Source organism: Ambystoma mexicanum, chromosome 8 (genome assembly GCF_040938575.1).
Source record: "Ambystoma mexicanum isolate Mex_15411 chromosome 8, UKY_AmexF1_1, whole genome shotgun sequence".
In the NCBI taxonomy this organism is placed as follows: Eukaryota; Metazoa; Chordata; class Amphibia; order Caudata; family Ambystomatidae; genus Ambystoma; species Ambystoma mexicanum.
Genome location: NC_090929.1, coordinates 922,092,135 through 922,115,101, shown reverse-complemented (window position 1 = coordinate 922,115,101; position 22,967 = coordinate 922,092,135).

Below are 22,967 nucleotides of genomic sequence, written 5' to 3'. Positions count from 1 at the left end.
ATCAATGAGGATACAATTGGTGCATGATATTAAGGACAAACAACTTAAGAAAAAACATTATCAATGAAAATGCAGTTGATGAAAGAAAATTAAGAGTACAAAACAACTATAGGAACATACCAATAAAGATATATTGAATGGGTGACAATAGAACCTGAGAGAAAAAACAATCAATGAAAATAGAATTGATAAATGGCATTAAAGATGAACAACTAAAGAAAAAAAACTTATCAATGAATCCTGAAACTAATTGATAAAACTGAATGTGATGTGTGGAATGTTTTGTAATCAATCACATAAATAATTCAAGCAAAATTAATACATGTGATTATGTATATCATGAAAAAGTATAACTAGTACAAAGCTTGACTGGTTCGCATAAGAAGTCAAAAGTAATTGTAGAATCGTGCAGGCACTTACCTTTTGTTCTGGGGGTGATGAGGGAAGCAGGTAGCTGCAGCCTAGGCCGGGTGCCGAAGGAGGATGGCCTTGCTGAGAGAGGTTGGTGTGCGGTGTTGATGGCCATTTCCGAAGATCTGTGATGTTTTTGGACCAACACCTGCAGAGCTCAACACTGCACCCTTTGCCTGTGCGTGCTTAGCTGCAGAGGGCTTGGTAGGTTTGGTAGGCAGGTTTTAAGGTTGGGGGTGGATTAAGCAACATTGCATTGCGTAGTTCACAGCAGAATTTTCGATGAGCGATCAGGGAACATTTCCTGCGCACCTGTATTGCTCTACACAGCGACGATTGCCTGTGTGGGCTTTGCCACCAATGTCTCAGTAGACAGGTTTTTAAGGGTGGAGGCGGATCAAGTGATGTTGAGTTGCGTAGTGCACAGTGGGAAATTTTGAAGGGTGATCGAGCAGCGCTTCCTGCGCACCTGCAGCACTCAACACAATGCCCTTTGCCTGATATGAAAGGCAGAGGTGCTTTGTTCACTTCTCTTAATAAGGTGTTTTGCAGCCCAAGAGCCACACAAACCTAACTCTAACTTGATCAGGTTCTTTGTTCAATTTCAGAATGTTGGTGTCAACTTCAGAGTTATTCATGAGCAGTTTGATGAGAAGAGGAGAAAGAAGGATAACATGCTGACTGTGGTTCTTCAAAGCATCCAAAGAAGGGATGGACCATCCCTTGGTCTATAGGGTGTTTGGATGCTGCAGGGAGGTGAAGAGTACCATGAGGAAAGTGAAAGAAAGAGTGATGAAGAGAAGTCAAAATTAGGGCTGTACCAAATAGCATATTTAGTATTCGACCGAATACTGAATAGTTTGTCAACTATTCGGCTGAAGCCGAATATCAAGCCAAATAGTTGCTTTATTTAATAAACATGTTCCAAACTTGAAAAAACACACTTATTAAATAAATACAATTTTAAATGCATTTAAATGTATTTATTTCTCTTCATTGTATTCAATGCATCATCTTTATTTAAAGTATAATAGCCAGAAAAAAAGCAGATTTAACCAAAATGAAGGGACCATATGTACAGAATGTTGTTGCATATTCAAAACCAGTGCCAATCAAAGTAGGCGGTTTCACAAATGCAAAAGGAATCAGTGGCAATGAACAAAATTAATTTTGGAATTTGCAATCCGCTGTCACACACTGTCCTACTTTGGAATTGGAGAGATTACCCAACATAAATTCCTCTGAGAGGCCTGTTAGGTGGGAGCATATTACTCTGCCTGACATAACCAATACCTACTAGTCTCCACTACCTATTGTGAATTCTTAATGTTTCTCTATGGGCATGGCCCATAGGAACAAATGCTGCTCACTTTTCACTTATCCTCGCCAATTCTTCTCCCCAATACACAAACATATGCACCTTATAATTCCTGATAAAATATCAGATAATGTTCAACTCAGGACTCAAGTCCTTAAAAAAAGAAGGGGGCACTATGACGTACGCAATAGGAAGTGACATGACAGGAACTGAATGTATCCTAAAGTGAAATATGCACATTGTCTTTTCCAACTGAAGAAAATGCACATTGCATATAAACATTCGCCAAAAGAAAAGACGTTCCTGTATTGTTGTTGGCTAAGTATAAAAGGTGAGCACCTTTTATGTCTAAGAATATGTAACAAAACATTCCCTAAAGATCATATTACAATACAAGATATTTTACAGCTGTGTGATAGTCATTTGTCTGGTCTTCTGGCTAAGTGCCTGGTCTAATTCTATTCAGTTTTGCAAACTGACATCTATACTTGCCTTTCTGAGTTCTTGTTGTATTGTATTCAAATGAGAATGACAAAGTATTCGGCAACCGCCAAATAGCAAGAAACTATTCGGCCCGAGCCGAATAGCTTTTTTTCAGCCGGAATTCAGCCGATTACTTACTCGAAGTCGAAGTTTGGTACACCCCTAGTTAAAATGGACAATACTGCGATACTCCAGTACTGCATTTGCAATACCTATAGCCCTTTACTAGGTAATGATCTAATTGGAAAGTTTAAACCATAAACTAAATTTGAACCATGGCACAAAACCTAGGATGCACAATTCAATTACACTTGAGAATAATACATTTTACCCCCACAGGTAAGGAAAGAGGGATGCCCACATCCCATGAGGGCTATCATTTAGGTGTTCCCAGTTCTAAAAAAAACTCATGCATTCTTAAGCAGGCATTATCTAACTTAATGGCCTAATGGGGTGTTTTTGTGAGAGGGTGGGTACAAGAGACAGCTTGAGAAAGGGTGCAACTGTCAGGGATTAACTGCAAAAGGTGTGAGCTCTTGCACAGGGATATCCTGGAGTCAGAGAGACATCTTTTTTCCCAGTAAAAAGTGAGAGAAAGGTCCGCCGTCTTTATTAAGGATGGCTATGACACATTTGTATCCATTAATTGTACTATTATGCAGTTTTATATGCTTTCTACAATGAGTATTACATTTCATTTGCATCATTTTGAAGATAATTAAACCATTTGAAATTACATTTGTTTTGGCCATTTGGTCCATTTTCAGTGCATGGTCATTTTCAAGCCAAACCAGTCTTATCTAATGTACTAAAGTATAGCTCACATCTGCCATTTCGGTGGCCTATTCCCACAGAAAAAAAAACATGTTTGTGGCACAAATGAAGTCAACAAACTACGGCACACCGAAGTACAACGAATACACCTATGATATTAACTAGTGTAGCGAAACCAGATACACATTCCTGCTACAAAACAGAGGGCATGCAATGTGTGTGAGCGTTTCTCTTTCTTACTAGATTGGGACAGTGTGAATCAGTGTGTGATATTCTGGATTGGCACAATGCACAACAGATAGAATATTTTGGGTGGAGGGGGCAAATAACACTCATCGGGCCTCATTAGGACCCAGGCGGTAAGGGGTTTACGGCGGCGTAAACAGCGCCGACCCTTACCGCCTGATTCCAAGGTCCCTTAGCGCCATGGAGGTTTTAACACCTGCTTTTAGCAGATGTTAAAATCCATGGCGCTAAGGGACCTTGTTGTTAATTACGCCACCGTAATTTACGGTGGCGTAATTAAAGGATAGTTCCCGGACTTTTTTTTTATTGTCCCTACGGTTCGGCCATGTGTTTTTAAGCATAAATCGGTAGATCGTAGAAAACTTTCCTATGGACCTTACCCGACTTTTCGTCCATTAACGCACTCGAAATCAGCCGCCATTTTGTGATAATCCTATCATTTCCCCCCATCGACCTGGTTCACCTGCGTTTGCGGCACTAAATCAAATCCACCGCCCCTGAGCCTGACATCAGCAGACGCGTACCGCCCATTTCCCAACGCCAAAGCACGTTTCGTGTCAACAATCGCTGCGCCTCAGCTAATGAAGTTTCGCCATGGAAATGGCAGGACGCCTCTTTCCTCAATAAGTATAAACACACCGTTTCACAACACACAGCAGCAGATTTTCGATTCCATTACTCTCTCTGTGTTACTTTGAGTATTCTGTGACTCGTTTCTGTGCTCTGGTCAGCTACCTTCGCCGCTTCTAGGCCTTGTGAACACCTGTACCATCTCTGTAAATTATTTTACTTTCTTTACCACACAATGGCTACAATAATGCCGTATATGTACGAGCCCGAGTACACCGGGGAGGAACTACTGGAAAGGCAAGCACGCGAAAACGATGGGGATTCGGACGGCAGTTGGGAGGACCAGTCAACGGATGAAGAGCCTGGACCATGTCGCATGGACGGCGTCTCCACCTGGTGCACGTGCAATCGGTGCGAGCTAATGCCAACTGAGGAGGAGAACTGCTGCTGCCGTGAAAATTCCGGGTGCTTGGCCTACATTTCGGAAGGCGAGCCAAGTCCGCAATGCATCACCGAGCTGCCAGAGTTCAGGGAAGCCTGCCTCTCACGGACCGTGTTGAGGATGATGATGGTGCTTATGCACGAACTTCGCGGCACTGTTCGTCCGCATAATCCGAGTAACGAGTAAGTATACTCTGGTTGTGATGTCAGTGATGCCACTACTATTTCATGGTCGTCTCCCACATATAAAATTACATCTACATATCATTCGAACGCATGTAAATTGGTTCCATATAGTGCATTTTCTAGATAGAATTTTTTTCAAAGCAGAATGACATTTTTTACCTGAATCGACATTGATAAGAAAGTTTTGTCATTTTAATACAGTTTGCATCTTTCTTTTTCACAGGTGGTACAGGCTGGTGGCCTATCATTGCTTCACTTGGTGGCTTCACGGGAGGCTCGGACACCGCGTTCGGAGAGTAATACCTGCCTGTGCGGTACTTGCCATTAGACAACATTTCCCCAGCGACAGTGGACAATACCGCAGATTTTCCCTGGATGTGCTGCAACCGGAACTTTACAATGTGTAATGTTTATTATTTATGTTCAATTGAAATTAAGATCTAAAATAAAACCCAACATATATTTTAACAATGGTTGTTTTGATTTTTTAAATGAATCTAGTGTGTCTCCATTGAATAGTCTTCCTGTGCCTTGTCTTGTCACACCACATGTCTCCGGCCAGCATCCTCCCTCACGCTGGCCGCCCACCTTCAATCCACATAACCGTTGAACCCATATGCAGCAGACATACATATGTTATTTTGCGGGTTGGCATCAAGCCTCCCGGCCTTGCCTCCTCCCCCAAAAATACTTACCACACCACTTTTTTCAAGCGTTGGCAATAAAAGGCCGTTGGATTTTATTGATACAAAACATGGTTATAGGTAAATAATCAATATGGTTGATCATAATATATCATCCTTTTGGGCACCGGGTACAGAGATGACCCCCTCTGGCCCGTGCCGCCTTGCCACCACAGGCCAGCCTGCTGCTGACTAACTGCCTAGGCATCCAGGGTCTCCAGGGTGAACTGCACCCATATATTCTCCTGGGAGGGTGAGGTATTTATAAACTCACCCCCCTGCCTTCCATGTACTAGATCCTGCAGCCTGCCTCTTACATGCAGTTAGATGGCCTCTCCTTGGTGAGGCCCTGCGGCAAACGAGTCTTGTCTGCACGACCACCGCCCCAATCCACCCCCCGCCCTATTAAAGGCAGTTTGCACCGGGGTACTTGCACTGGCAAGTGGAGCTGTCAGGGAGCGATAAAGGCCAAGAGGTGCCAAAGACCATGTACACTTCAAAGTGGTCTATAGAGCATGGGTTGTTGTTCCCATGTCTACCTCCAGACCCCGTGTCTCCTGCCAAGCATCCCCCCTCACGCTGGATGCCCCCCTGCAATCCACATAAGTGTGTCTCCATTCACAAGTCTTCCTGTGTCTTGTCTGCACGGCCACCGCCCCAATCCACCCCCCGCCCTATCAAAGGCAGTTCGCACCGGGGTACTTGCGCTGGCAAGTGGAGCTGTCAGGGAGCGATAAAGGCCAAGAGGTGCCAAAGACCATGTACACTTCAAAGTGGTCTATAGAGCATGGGTTGTTGTTCCCATGTCTACCTCCAGACCCCGTGTCTCTTGCCAAGCATCCCCCCTCACGCTGGACGCCCCCCTGCAAACCGCATAATGCCACGACATATACATGTCATTCATTCACAAACACACCCCTGTTTGAAATTCTTTATAACCCACTTCATATTTCTAATGAGAACTTCTTTGCGCTTTGCTAGTCAACCCGTGAAGGTGCTGGTTATCTGCTCTTCGTCTCTGTGAACTTCTGTGACCACTTCGAGCAAACTCGTCAGTTTGCAACCTGTGAACTGCTCCCTGTTCTACGACAAGAAACTACTCTGATCCCTGCATCTAACTGTTTGTTCGTCAATACTTATCTGCATGTGAATAACGTGTATAGTTCCAAGAACCAAAACGAACCTTGCATTGAACCTTTTATGTGTCATTTAATTTTTTAACACATTGGTATTCATAGAGAATTGTTGATCTTTAGCCGGTCAAGTGGCACAGCGAGTAGAGCGCTCGCTTTGACATCGGCGGGGCCAAACTCAGCCTTTCATCCTTCCGAGGTCGATAAATGAGCACCACACACCGTGGGTAATAATAAGCAGCGCTCAGATACCTGAGGGTTTGTAGCGCTATATAAATGCCAAATTATTATTATTAAGGTAAGGCCATGTACTATAATCATTTTGCGTCCAATTTTTTAATTTATATCTATTTGCTAGTAGTCATCAAATTGCATCCATGTTTTCTTTTCGTTCAAGACAGTACATGCAAGGAACTAGTCACATGTTCTGAGTTTAGTCAAATTATTTTTCTATTTTTCTAAAGTTATTCAAATACTTATCCGCATGTGAATAACGTGTATAGTTCCAAGAACCAAAACGAACCTTGCATTGAACCTTTTATGTGTCATTTAATTTTTTAACACATTGGTATTCATAGAGAATTGTTGATCTTTACTTTTCAGAACTTTCCACAATGCCTGCCTGTTCCATTGGCGGTTGCCCTGCGAAGACCCATAAAAAATCTGAAGGTACTATAATGCATGTTTTCCCTAAGACAATAGATCAGATAAGAGAATGGGTCCGATATTGCGGATATCCACCGTCTGAGCTTGAAAGTAGAGTCCTAGAAGTCTTTGCGGGCAAGAGGGGTGATCAATACCGCATCTGCAGCAGGCACTTTAGCTCAGACATGTACTCCACATCATTGCTAATAAAGAAGAACACACCGCGAGCGAAGCGAAAATTGCTCTCAACCGCTATTCCCACTCTATTCGTCCACATCCCTCCACTGGTGAGTCAAGTTTACGGATTTAGCTCTCGGCCTTGTGGTAGTGTGTAGCATTAGCTAACAATAATTTCCCCATTCATGTATCCACTCAATATGAAGGCGGAAGATTCTCCATCCGTGTCGTTATTGCAGTCATCAGCCACTTCAAGCGCCTATCGGGTAATCTTACTTAGCTATTCTGCCACTGACTTGTTTTAGGCATGTAAATCAATAGTTTTAATTTATCGTGTAATTATTTTACCTAATGGTACACCCTAGTACTCGTCCTCTAGTCTTTGTTTTCAGTTATAATTATTGTTAGCCAAAATATTGGAAGTACTGTCTTTCAGGGAGATGCTGAGGAGTCCAACTCATTGACGACAACCGTTGATGTCACTCAGATGCTCGAGGTATGTTTCCGGACAGTTCCATCGATGGAGATCATCAGATCTTGCATTCTTGTAGCGTGATTGTTACACACAATGTTTCTTTCGTTTTTAGCCATTGATATGTCCTTCTGTCGTCTTGGAGAATGGAAAAAATGTCTATTGATAGTACATTCGCGGGCAAACGGTTCAGGCTAGCTGGTGATGGACAGTGCGACAGCCCAGGATTTTCAGCCAAGTACTGCACCTACCACTTTCAGGACATGGAAAGTAAGAAAATTGTGAGTTCGGTGGTCGTGCAGGTGTCACAAAGTACATCCTCAGTGGCCATGGAGAAAGTTGGCTTTGTAGCATCATTGCAAGAACTACAATCGCGGGGAATGGTGATCGACCTGATAGCCACGGACAGACACATTTCAATTGCCAAGACAATGAGAGAAGAGTACAAAAATATAAATCACCAATATGACGTATGGCATCTTGCAAAAACAATCAATAAAAAAATGTCGGCTGCAGGTAAAAAAAAAGATATGCAAGGTATTTCACAGTGGTCCAAGTCAATCAGCAACCATCTTTGGTGGAGCTCAAAAACATGTGGAGGGTCGTTGGAAATTCTACTGGAAAAATGGCGGTCAGTAATGCTACACTGTAGCAACGTTCACCGCTGGACCACAAACCAACATTTCCACAATTGTGAACATGGCCATTTGTCCACAGAGGAGGCACGGAAGAAGAAGTGGTTGATTCCTTCATCACCCACTCACAAAGCCATTGAAAAGATTGTATTTGATAAAACTATAACAAGAGATTTGAGGGGACTCACGGAATTCTGCCACACAGGAGATTTGGAGGTGTTCCACAATATGTACCTAAAGTACAGGCCAAAACGATTGCATTTTGGCATGGAGGGCATGATAAATCGGACTCTTCTAGTGGTCTTGGCACATAACCATAATGTTGGCCGTCAACAAAGTAGGACGACCGGAACTTTAGGGACGCTTCGCTACAATAAGGCCTTCACTAAAAGAAGTAAACAATGGGTGATCAAACCAGTGTTTGAGGATATGCAATATGAGTTTATTGAGAGACTTATTGTTGATGTCCTAGATAGGCACATACATGGAGTTGTGAACGAACCTGTGCAGGGGACAACTGCATTGCCACCCAACATTGCCTCTGTTCCATGTCCACCTAAAGCAGAGCTCATTGAGAAATACACATCACGGTTTAAATGATTGTAATTTGATTGTCTGTTCTCTCGAGTCTCCTCATGTTGCTGGCCCATTGAATATGTGTATCTATGTAATGTGTAAATAAAAGTGATTGCTCAGTGTACATGCAATGTGTCTCTCCACCCTTGCCCCTCCCTTCACCGTGCAGTTGTGCGAACCACCCGGGTGTCACCTGTGACTTTGCTCTGGAGTCTCCTCATGTCGCAGGCCCATTGAATATGTGTAGCTATGTATTGTGTAAATAAAAGTGATTGCTCAGTGTACATGCAATGTGTCTATCCAACCTTGTTCATTTGCGCATTAAATTAAACCAAACAGTAATATAAATCATTTTTCAAAAAATATAGAATGTCTCCGTATTTATGGTTCTCTGGGGCTGCAAATGCACGCAGACAAAATGCAAAGATGGAGTGTAAATTTCAAGTCCTGTGAGATGGCCTTACACTGTATGTAGCTAACTAGGAATGTGTGCTCGTTCAAAGTGAAGGTCAGCTGCTTTGATTTTTTGCTCGGGTGCCGGAATGGCCCACGACTCAGTATAAGGTTCTATTGTTATTTGACCTTGACAGGCCGGGACCATCCCGAAAGACTTCTTTTTGGGGGTGTGGTGCAATAACGTAAGAAACGATAATGAATATAATTTCAGAAACGAAAGCCATTTAATGTTCGTTCATTAGAAGAAATAACGTCGGCATAGAAGGAGTGGTATTTCGGGGCTGCCCTACGCACAGACACAATGGAAAATGCAAATATAATGTAAGTAACTCTTTAGATGAGTTTATACCGCAATTTATTTACTATACAGTAGCTTTAAAGACGGGTTAAGTTGTACTTGTTCGTTCTATGTGGCATATTGTTTTGTACCGCGCACTATCTTGAGGAGAACCATCTCCTTTTACGGAAGCACCTCAAAACCTTCCTCTTTGCTTCTGCTTTCTCTCTCCCTCTCCCCTGCTACAACTGGTCCACTGTCTGCGACCTCGGTCCTGGGCCCTTCCAGTCTCCACCTGCACTGCCTCCCTGTCAACACCTGCACTGGGGGACTGTCTCAGTATCCTACAGCCCCCCCTTCCCAGCACTTCTTCTGCACTTACCTTGCACTCGCCACCAGCTGGCCCTATGTATTTATTATTTTATGCTACTTACCTTGTACTCCACTTCCCCCCTCCCCTTCCCCTTGCACTTTTACCTTCCCCCTACCCCTGCACTTGCGCGATCTGAATGACACCTGGCCTAGTAGGATCGTTGTCTGTCTTCTCCTTGTTCCCCCCCCTCCCTGCCTCGCCACGCCTTGAAACACTTGTGTATAGGCGCGTTGCAAATGCCATATTATATCATATCAGTGACAAAGTGGTCCACTGGCGCTCAGGTGGCTCTGAAAAAGGCGGAGGAGAGGGGGTGGGTTACTGGAAATGACGTATAATACCCAGTTGCACTGTCCTAGCTATGAAATAATTTCCCGACCTAATATATAAAATGAATAATTTTAATAAAGATCTGATGGTGAGACTAATTTCATTTTTTATGTTTTTAAAACAGGTACATCCTTCATTATTGTGTGTGTCACAAGTACCAGACACCGGCGGATGGCTTTTACAACCGCCAGTTGCTTCTCCGCGTGAACAACGTTACCACCCTGACCATTTTATGGGACGATCGCCAAGTACAAGTATGCCCTTACGCGGTACTAATGGCTAGATGCAACATACATACCGTTGTGGTGGCCTAGTGCCTCGTTGTTGGAACAGCCATGCGATTATCAGTGCGACCGAAGAGCTTATTTTATCGTAAACCAACACCCTGTGTACTGCACACGAACATCGCTTGCCTCAAGACGAACTATTTTGGATCGAGAGCAAAGAAAAATGCAAATCGCTGAATATTCTCTAAACATTTGATGTCAAATAAATGTACTTTACCAAATTTACAATCTTGCGGTTTGATTTAAAAGTACAGTTTCATATTCCGAATTGTGGCGCGCTGTGTTGTGAGCTAATCTGTGTTGTTTCCGGGTTCTGTGTAGAGTCGCGTAGAAGACGCCTGGGCGCGTTTGCCTACGCAGCACAGTCACGTCACGGATAGAGGCGGGGAATATGAATGTTTTGATAAAGTCTGTTTCAGGGGCGGGGGATATGATTTAGTGCCGCAAACGCAGGTGAACCAGGTCGATGGGGGGAAATGATAGGATTATCACAAAATGGCGGCTGATTTCGAGTGCGTTAATGGACGAAAAGTCGGGTAAGGTCCATAGGAAAGTTTTCTACGATCTACCGATTTATGCTTAAAAACACATGGCCGAACCGTAGGGACAATAAAAAAAAGTCCCGGAACTATCCTTTAACGCCTTCCCCACTCCCGTTATGCCCTATGGGGCAAAAATGGGAATGGGGAAGGGTAAATGGGTTAATGGGGACTTACCGCCCCACTCACCTCGCAATGCGGCGGTAAGTCCGCCAACCACCATGGCGTAAACGTAGTGGTGGTAAAGGTACGACCCAGGCGGTAACTTACCGCCTGGGTCGTAATGAGGCCCATCGCATCTGATTCAGGTCCCTTAACGGATGAGACTATCACCAGTTTAATGATCCCTATGATGCAAATCCCACCTCTAAATGTGGGCCCGGAAAGACACTGTTTTGGTTAAATTAGTTACATTCAGATTCTCAAAATCTATTTTTTTGTTTGTTTTTGGTGCAAGGTAGCGATGTGATGAGTCAAAAAAAAGGAGTAGGCCCATTCTCACCTTGGAGGCGCACATTCAGATGCCCCTTTCGTCTCTTTGTGCATTTGCACAAATAATGGGGTGTCTCTGCACATTTGAAAGCACATTCCGAATTCACGAATGGGCAGAAATGAGGGTTATCTCGTTGTGCCTATTGCGAACAGGCACAGAGGGAGGCGCAATCCTTGCAGGGTCATTTCTGACCGTATCATGATCTTTTCTTTAAGTTAAGTGTAACAGCTGTGGTCCAAGCAGGGATGGACATGCTTTTATTTTTCTTATTTTTTTCTAGCATTTCACCGAGATGGATCCATCTGTGAAATGAGCTCTTAGCAACCACGTGGATCCTGGGAGATTGTCATACTTGCAAGGGGGCTGGAGAGTAGAGCAAAGATGCTTTTAGAATAAGGTGACCTTCGCGTTTCTAAAAGGAGTACAAATGGGCTCCTTTCATTCGTGCTACTTTTTGTGAATCTGACCTTTAATGGTTGTTTATAAACACATTTAAATGAAGATGGCAACTACCTTGCCACAATGCAGCTCATTAAAATGTGACCCATAAATCCAGGCTGTCGTGAAATACAAACATACAAAACACCTTGTAACCTGCCTAATTTGGTCACATCTATGTATGTTGCTAAATCACGAGACACAAAAATACCAACACTTGTTGAAACAGACATCCATACATAGACCATCATTTACAAATGCCTGTTCTAAATATAACGCAAACTACTTCAGTGACAAACACAGTTATTGTAGCATTCAATGAAATGTCACGTCTGGAATCTCGGGCACAAAAGGATCACGTTTATATTAGATAAAATAAAGTCAAAATGTACAACAAAGACACAGTGATTAGTTCGATCGAAGGACACGTGCAAAACTCCATTTGTGGCCTGATCACAGAAATTCCACCACAGGGCCCTTTGAGCCCAGCACCCAAGTAAGAGATACAGAGCTTTTAGACTATGCTTAACCTGGCGGCCAACACACTAAGTAAGGTGAAGTGAATGCCTGCAGTTTTTTAAAAATAAATCAAGCATCTTTAAACAAAAAGAAGAGAGAGAGAGAGGGAGCTAGAGAGAGAGGGGGAGCGATAGAGAGAGAGAGCGAGAAGAAGAGAACAAGACAAAGAAGGAGTTTGACAGTGGCAAAGTGGAAAAATAAAATGGGAGGAAATTAGGATTTGTTTGCAGAGGCTAGCGGTTGGAGTGCTGTGAGTGGTCCAGTATGTTTTGTCCTATAAGAACATATTATGCTTCGATATGACTTCTAATGCCTTTCATTCCTTACCTTGTCCCTATTCTGCATTTCAAGGCAATTCTGTTTCTTGCTATTTCTGACTTTCTAACTGGTTCTGCCCTTGATGACCATTTTAATTTCTATCCAACACTATCCTGCTCCCACTTGTTCCATTGCGAATCTGCCACTGGAGTTTGCCCCCATGTCTCCCACTGTAGTTTTACACCTGTGCGTACCACTGTAAATCTGCCTGCTGTGGTATTGCTCATGGCTGCCCCATTATACATGTTTCACTCTGTGGTTTTGCTCCCTGGTGTCCCGTTGTGCCTTTGCAATCAGTGTCTTACTGTGGTTTTGATCGCCATTGCCCAATTCAATTTGTGTGACTGACCCCTAGATATTGTACCTTTACCTCATAGCATGCTAAGTTGCTCCTTGAGACTCCATCAGGACTCTCTGCAATCCCTACTCTGAACTCTCCTTGGAAAATATGCTTGCCAAGTCTCTGCTTGATACCCACTTCTGAATGCTCCCTATGTAACTGCTACTCCCCATTCACACCCAGACTAGTCGAGTGCCAGTTGATCAAAAATGTTTCAATGCCACTTGGAAGCAAGACGGCAGAGCAACACAGTATCGATCCTCGGGTCCGCGCTTAGAAACCTCTGGGTATTAACCACGTTATAAATATCATGTCATATCATATCATATCATATATCATATCATTCCTGCCCATACTGCAATGTGTCAATGCATCTTCTCACAGTATGGTACCACAAAGGCACCACAACGAAATGACGCCCAAGAGGCATCCCTATTGAGATCTGGCCATTGCCACATCAGGTGACTGCTCCAAGTTGCCCACTTGGCCCCCCATTACGCCTGTGCACATTTTTAACCTCTGTGCTCAATCGATATACATACCAACTAAGCCACTTGCAGATACTGACTGAATAACATTCCCAACAGACATCAAACAACAGAATGCAACAGGGGCAACTCGCTCGCCTAGACAACGCTGAGCAACATAGGGTTCGAGTCCCACGCATGCACTTGGAAAACTCTGGGTATTAAGCACATTATAAATATCCCATTGCATTTACATTTTACACTTAAATATCAGAGTCCTGGCCAATGCAACCTAGCATCATGAGGGCACAAGCCTCCGCAATGCCCAGCAATGTATCTATCCTCTCAGCACAGAACCCATAGAATCAACCCACAAACAGTGCTGAGGGTATTTCCGATGTGCGTGCATCAACACAACTGCAAAGCTACCTTGCCGTTTCGCTCCCTGCTCACTAGCCCAACACCCCTCCCGTCCCAATCTAACAAAGTATCTGGAGAGCATGGACATGGCAGTGGTGTATGATAACAATCCCAGTTACTTAACACAACATGTCAGACTTTAGTTGTTCTGCGTGTCCCACTGGAGCTCCTGAGAAAAGGTAGCGTTTGTCACTTAATTGCCACACAAGCTCTGCTGACTGAGCTCCCCATGGATGATACTGAAAAAAAGAGTGGTTCTTTCAATAAAGTGCTACACCAGCAATGCTTTCTGAGAGCCCCAAAGGGTATCCAGAGAAATGAATTATGATTGTCATGTTTAGGCACTGTAACGTTTCCCTTAGAGGAAGCGTGGTTTCGCTGGGAGGCGTATAGTGTGTCCATGCTGGAGGAATGCTCTAATGTACTTTTTCACTTAATGGTCATGTCGCTTATTATAATTCAATGGTTGTGCTGATTCGATGTATGCCAGGTCACCAATAAACACTTAACTTCATGAAATAGCAGGGGTTGTTTCTACGGGGAAACTAATGGATTCAAGCGCATCACTTTCCTCAACCATGACTCAATGTTGCTGTTTAATGAATACATCACCAGTTTCACTAGAAAAGGAGTTTCGATTGGGTGATTTGCTTGCATATCCTGTTCATGGGAGAATTTGTTTGGCACACCTACACGCCCCTCTAATGTATGCTTGATTCTCAGCAGCAGGTTAGCTCCAATATGCTTCTTTCTTTTGTATTGTTGTTGTTATAGTGTAAAGCACTTTGGTGTAAAGCGCTATATAAAATCAATAAACATAAACATATGCTCCATCACACGTGGGGCACTTCAGTAACATCATATCAGTTCCTCACTAAAAAATAAGAATGCGAGTGTGCTGCATTGGAGGACATTGATGAGATTTGGTGTGTGAGATCCATTGAACACAACACATGAGTGCTAATATTTTAGTTTCTTGAACAACAATGGGGATTTTCCATCTGATTTCCTGTTACATAAATATGTTGGCACCAAAGACATGACCCATTTTAAAGCTCGGGAATGTGGTATGTTATCTGGTTGAGGGGTACCCACGTTCACGTTACTGGTTAATGTCTTATTCACATTTTCCCTGTTTAGCAGTTGTGTGATTGATCTCAATTAATGTGAGGAGACCCAGAGAACAGAAGCCTTCTGTTAACCTATGTGTTCTAGATTTCAAATGCACACCATAAATGTAGCTTCTGTGAGACTTTGGGCATGGTGTGGTCCTTAATCATGTGAGCGGCACTCGCTGTCATGAAAACAGTGTAGTTGGAGCTTTATAGACTTTGTTTCATGGCTAAGCCCTTTTTGATGAAACAACACAGATCACATACGGTCAGAAACAGAGATCAGCTCCATAATAAATACAAGTTGAACCACTTGTAAGAACGTTTCCGAGCTAGATGAGCGAGAGAGAGAGAGAGAGAGAGAGAGAGAGAGAGAGAGAGAGAGAGAGAATGCGGGTAGAGAGAGAGAGAGAGAGAGAGAGAGAGAGAGAGAGTATGCGGGTGTGTCGTGGAGAGAGAGTGAACGAGGGAGTGATAGAGACATATGAGATCAGTATGAGCTGGGACTCTCCTGAAGGGACTGTCTGTGGGCTCTACTACTGACTGCTAGTGTGACTAAAGGCAAAATGCTACCTGTCCAAGCACATCACCATCTCATTAAACTATGACACTTTTAACCTTTATTTTCTTGTATTGTATTAGTTTATACAAAACCTTATAAGAAAAAAGGTTTACATATTTCATTATAAAAATATAAAAATGTTTTCACAGGTTCATTTCATAACATCAAAAGCATTTCTCATATTCAGTAGGGCTGAACATTTAGTAATACCATGTTGCAGAGATTCAATATCAGAGTTACACAATCTGCATATATTATGTATACACAAGTTTCGAGTGTATTCCACTTCTCTTGTATCAATGAGGTTGAGTCTAAACCTTTTAAAAAAACGTTGTATAGCGTCTATCGGGACATATTTCCAGGTATCTTGGTAAAATACCATATTAATTATTCTCAGTTGCTATGTCCCTATGTCATTTGTAACAACTTCTTTTATTGCATGTCTCACACCAGTCCCATTCTTAAAGCTTTACCTTGACAGCTTTAGGATTCATTATTACATTTTCACTACTGACATTTAAAACATTTAACATGTTGTAGACAGATCTCTTTCACGTGCTTCATACATCCTGAATCAGGCTTCTCCATCTCTCGGAATACAACGTGATACAAAGTGTATGCTGTCGCCATTAAAATATTTCTATCGGACGAAATAACCCTGCAAACATAAAATACATTCATAGAATGTAATCCAAATTCGTACTTTAATATTGCACTTGGTACAAGGAAGTGCAAGTGCCAAGGACTTTAGACACAATGTTTCCCTCTAATACGTCAAATTAAAATCCTCAGATAGAGCACAAGTATATCTAGTCCATATAACATTTCTGGAATCACTTTTCCATTGTAATACTTTATCAATGAAACGAGAGTGAACCTGCAATACCTCCCTGCAATCTATCGCATGTATGACCTGAATTGCTCCCCCTTCCTATGAAGCCTATCATGTGCCACTTTGCGTCACAATTTAGTAGTTAAGACAAACCCCAATTATTTTAGTTCATCAGCCACAACCAATTTAACTTCTCCTTGCTTCCAGCAATATCACAATCATTTTTTTCCCTTAGTTCTTGTAAAACCCAAAATGTTGGTTTTTGATGGGTTCATTTTAAATTCATTAGAGTCAGTATATGTTTCTAAGCCTTCTATAAATCGTTGCAACCCCAATTGGGTGTGGTCAAAAACTCCTGCCCCCTTCCCAAGCCTAAACCTTCAAGGAGCCCTTGGTGTACAGCACCATGGTGTTAGGCTGGAACGTTTGTTTAGGTGGTACTTTTGTTTAGGGTGCACCACTTTCAAGCTTGTATCTCCGGACTCCCCTGCTGAGAGCATCTTGGACTTGAGAGAGGTGTTACCCAACCTTACAAAGGATCGAACAGAGACCTCCTCCTCTGCATATTGTCCTGCTGGCTGCCACAGACACAGGCAGTCTAGAGAGAATTCACAGATCCTGGATGTCCTGGGTTCAAAGTATAAATCAGATGTTGCTTTAATAGCATAAACTACCAGCCATCATAGTAAAACACAGGCATAGCTTATATATTGCAACATTACCCTGATAACAGGCAATTGTTTATCATAATTATTATTGCTTTGTATCAGAACTACATATTTTAATGTTTCCTCTGTCAGAAGTGACTTTACTGTCACAGAAGCTCTCAAACAGGGAACCTATGACCTCTGAAACTGCTCTGTGTCACTGAAAAGCAGGAGCTGCAAATCAGGAGGACTAATGCAGCAGAGCACAGGTATACATTATGATTTAGGCATGGAGTGTTCTGAACGGGGTTTTTGTTTAGCAGACCACCCTTTATGGGATGGATTAATCACATAATCGTATTGTTAATACAAATCCAAAAATCCAGGACTCGTACACACTTGCCAGATTGTGTCCTTCAAATTCACTTCCTTTGCCGGTCTCTCCATTTATAAGGTTTGCACCTTATCACATTCTTTCACTGGAAAAAAGGATTAATTTGCTGCAGGGTTTGTAAAGAAATGTTTACCACTACTACTTGGGTAGAGGTAAATGTGTCCAGAAAAGCAGGAAGAACTAAGGCGGATCACTTCACATAGGTGGCAGATGTTTTTTAATGTACACTTAAATCATCTGAAACGCTAGGATGTGGGCCCTAAAACCTATACTGTGAGGCCTTTTTTGAACGTCAGTCTGATAATAGATGATCAGATTCCAGAGTCTGCATCAACATATGTGTGAATATATGTTTGGAGATAAAATAAAAATAATTTAGACGTTTCCACACCCTTAATATAGGCACACCTCCTAGTCAATGCACATTGTTGGTATATCATCAGAATTAAAACAAGCAGGAAATAGCATCTGGAGAGATATAGAAGTAAAGTGTAATACCTTTGGAATCAAACCTCAGTGACAATTATCACAGGGCGAAAGGATGACCATGAGACCCAAGGCCAAGTTGTAAGGTTTAAGGGTGTTTATTAAAAAAAAAAGAAAATGAAGGGTTTGGGTATATCTGAAGATACAGGAAAGGGATTCAGCACAACAACACAAATAAGCCTACTCTCTAGAAGTGGGATCCTCAGTCCCTCCTTTTCTCCCGTAGACGCCACCTATTTTGGCAGGAAACAAATAGTCGTCAACTGGTGTTGGGGTTTTAAGGTCATTGCACATGTTTGCTTGTCTGTTTTCATAAAATTGCCCCTCTCCTTAAAGAAATACCAACACAACTAACCCAGGTGTCTTGGGTCATCTATATGTGATCCAGTAATCTGACATATGGCTATTGAGTTTAACCTGTTCACAGGGTGACAAAGATCTCCTTTGGTCCTTCTCTGCCACAATGCCAGGTGCCTCCCTAATGTCTCAGGTCTTAGCCAGCCATCCCAAGCCTGATATTTATCAATGGTCACCTCCATCTCCTTATCACTGTTAACCCCCTTGCCCTTTATTCCCTCCTCCTGTATCTTTCACTCTCCACCTCTCCTTCTGTACATTTAGCAATTAACTAGATTTTCAACTATCCACCATTTACTCTCTTTCTCTTGATTTGTCCTCTCCTCTTGTGTACTGGTGTGCTGCTCCTCCTCTCCCACTACCTGGCTGGCATCCACTCCTCTTGTGTAAGATTATTTTCAGCACTTTCACCTCCTCTGAATCTATCTCTTTTTCTGATGTTCTTTCTCAACTTCCTTTAGCGCCACTCCTCTCTGTAGTGATATTCCCTCCTCTCTTCATCCTGACATCTCTTTTTTGCTTCTGTATACTCTTTAGCTCCCCTCTTTTCTGATGTGGTCTGCTTCTATTCTTCCTAACTATTTCATCTCAGCTCTACCACCCACCTATTTTCCTTGCTACTGGTGATCTTCCCTCTTTCTCCTAAAAAATGATCTGATCTTCCTGTGTGTCTCTCTACCTTCTTCAACTCCTTTTCCAATTACTTTCTCTCCTTGGGGCCTCCCTTCCTCCTCCTCCAAACATCTCCTTTACTCCTTCACCACCATTCCACCACTCTCGTCTGTCGATCTCATGCTCCAGAAAGCTCATCTGCTTCTTCTTAACCAATGCCTTATTTTCTCTACCACCTTCTTACCTCCAACAAATGAATTAAACACCCGTCTTCTCTTCCTTCCCCCTTTTATCCACCCGTAGCTATTAAGAGTGGATTTTGGGACTTGATGGCTGGTGCATAAGGATCAGTTAACATTTTGACCTCTATTAATAACTCACAAAGCACCAACCAGGAGTGTGGACTTCCCTTCCCAGGCGAGTTTAACCCTTGGTGCATGCGGGAAAAAAGAGATTGTGAGTTGGCCGGATGTGGTGGCAGCAACCTACCATATTTTATTAGCATCTATAATATATTTCCCATGGCCCATCTAATTTGAAATTGGTAGTTACCTCTGCGTAATGCTTTGATATGGTTTGGAACGATTAGTCCATTGTGTATAATCTGTTTTTGGTTGTTTTCTTTAATGTTTTGTACATCTTGTTATGTGTGTTTCTGTTGGTCTTGTTGTGTTAGCTCCATGACAAAATACAGAATAAAAATAAAATGAATAAATAGTAATAGCTTCTGGACAAATTGCTTTTGTTGACATTGTTAATGTGGAAGTGCAATTTCCAAAACGTCAAGGAAAAATACAGGCTTGAGAGAATACTCAAAGTGTGAGGGTTCCCTCTTGTTTTAGTGTTTTGCCATTTTTTGAATTAGGCCTTGTTTCCGCTGCATCCAAGACAACTTGCAAATTTGCCAAGTACCCAGCTGGATTGCCAGTCAGTGCAAATATGAATCATATTAGCTATTGCCTCAAAGATGAAGTTCCTGTTATCCTGTCTCATGAATAATTTCGCAGGGAATTTGAACACACAGTATAATAACGATTTACGTTTTTAGCATTAGCCAAACGGAAATACAAAAACTGAAAAAGTCGTGCCCAGGTCAGAATTAGGCCTCAGGTTGAGGCTCTGGCAAAATACTGAATCAGGCTTTGGATTGACTGCCCTGTAATGAAGTCATCAGACTGCTGAGTTTGTATCACAGTGGCTTGGTAGTACACATATTACAAGATTTTCCTTCTAAAAAGTGAGACCTCTGTTACATATCTTTTCTATGAGCATCTCTCTTGCCCAAGCAGGATGAATGTCCTGAAAACTAACAGTTCCTGTCCTTGGTCTAGCTGAGTAATGGGGACATCAACATGTATCAATGTATCAATGTGGTAGTTGCAAAGAAATGTTTCACAGCGAGGAAGCTGCAAGGTCTGGAAATGGTCTAGAGTGCCAAGATGTCTGGTGTTATGGGAAAGGATGTTAGTGTATCTACTATTTGTTGTCACAAGTTGCTGATTTCACTTTTCACTAATTGTCCTGTTAGGTCTCCTGCAGGAGGAAGGATTTTGGACGTCACGTGTGATGTACAATGTATGTTGATCTTTAAGTTTGTCAATGGCAAGAGCCAGTAAGAGAATAGGGATTTGCATTCACTTAATGTCTGGAATATTATTGTAATGTTGTGGTGTCTGTCTATGCAAACTGTGGCCTGATGTGAGCAGGTCGAGATTCCTCAAACGTTTGGCCACTTGAGAATGATTGATCTCCTGGCCGATAATTGCATGCATTAAAGGGCTGTGTTTCTGCAATTGTTGCTCCTTGTTATTGTTTCCAGGATTTATTTGGAGTCAAACAGATGGTGACCTTGACATGATCTCCATCCCACCCCCCCAGTCTCTGGAGCCCCCCGCCGCACGTCCTCTGTCGCAGTGCCTGCTGTTCAGGGAGCAGTTTCTGTTTACACAGAGTAGGTGAGCAGGCGCTGTGATCTCTAAATGTCTGTCTGAGCGGATTGGGGGTGCTGTGCCAGGATGTAATGGCGGTTAAAAGGGGAACGACATCTGGAGACTCGTAAGAGATTTCCCATTTTGAGTGAAACAGTGTTTTTGAAATATTTCTTTTGGTTTTACCATTGCTTGTGAATTGCTATTGTTTATGAGTTGATGAAGTAGCGGGGAAAAGCTCCCTCGATGAGGAAAGACAACATTGTACAATGTTGCATTAATATTAATGAAGTGTTAAGGTGAATCTCCCATGATACGGAGGAAAATATGACATCATAAAGTGATGAAAAGTGATGAATTAATGTGGGGGTAGCTCATCTTAAAACGGGAACGACAACACTGTATATAAAGTGATGGTCCTATGAGGAAGGGACAAGTTATCCCTCTGAACTTGAGGAGGTTTGAGTACCCTCACCCCGAGGTAAGGAGGCAGAGGAAGGATCTACAACAGTCTGTAAATACATTAATTTTTTTTGCAGTTATTGTTAATAGCTGTGTAAATAGAGTCATTCATTGTGAGGTATTGTTAGAACATCGTGCATATATAGGTGTTTGTAGGTAGGGAGATTTTGGCTATTACACAAGTGAAGGTGTTCTAGGGATTTGGTATTTTACGTTCCAGTCATCACCTCTTTTGTTTTGCTTTGTCACCCCGAGTGGGTCGGGTATGCCCAGACAGTTCCATGTTCTTTCATCGTCAGGCTTTCTAATGACTGCCTTTTAAATGTTGATAAAATAACGAAAAAGTTAATTGAATACTTTTGTTTTGTTTGTGGGGTCCACCCTAAATTCCCCTCCCCCACCTATTTTTAACTATTCCCAACCCTAAAATCCCTTATCTGCCCTTTCCAACCCATCCCAAAAAAAATGTATTTTTATGAACTTTTTTTTCTTTTTCTCCATGTTTAAAAGCAGACGTTATAAAGCCCGGCGATGCAAGGGCATTATACCACACAGATTTGGGTCCCATGCCTGCTGGGTCTAGAGACCCAAGCTACTCCTCACTTATGAGGCCAACCAAGGCTGAAACTTGTTTTGGGTTGCTAGTGGTCTCGTTCACAAGGGATGTGACTAAGCAGTTCGGGCTGGACAACCCCTTTTGTGGTTGGACCAAGCCTGATTTGCATATGGTATTTCCCCTTTTTTCATGGCTCGACAGGTGAAGAATGATGACTTGGAGGGTGGCCCAGAGCAATGCCAGAGATTAAGATTAATTCAAAACCTTCCAGCCATCACCCCTTTTGTTTTGTGTTCTCACCCCAAGTGGGACAGTTATGTCCAGATGTGAGTCCCATGCCTGCTGGCCCAGAGAACTAAGCTACTCCTCACTGATGAGGCCCAACAAGACTGAAGCATGTTTGGGGATGCTGGTGGCCTCATGCAGAAGGGATGTGACCAAGCAGTTTGGGCTGGACTACCTCTTTTGTGGAGGGACCAAGCCTGATTTGCATATGGTCTTCCCCCTTTTGTATTCGCTTGGCAGTCGAAGATCGATGGTCTGGAGGGTTGCCCAGAGCAATGCCAGAGGTTAGGATTAATTGAAAACCATGCAGCCATCAACTCTATTGTTTTGCTAGGGATTTGGTATTTTTTTTCCAGTTTATTGGTCTATTGTGAGCTTTGGAATTAAGGCACTGTTGGTTTGGTGTCTGTACATTTTTAGCTTTGAGTGATGTTGGAAACTTTTGTTATTATGGATACTCCATTGGAGCATATGTGTAAAGCACTTCCACAATATAAGGAATTGATTTAAAAAACGAAAAACACAAATAATGGTTCAGTGGACAGTGTGTACACTGCTTGAACCATGGCCCGAAGAGGGTATGCACATAAAATATGTATTAGACCATCTGCACATGTATTTGTTGTTGATATATTGAGGGAAAGAGTTGGAAAATAGATAGAGCATACTTGATTTATGGTAACCGTTTGCAGAGGAAGGTAATGTCCCCAATAATGGTAACGAGGGA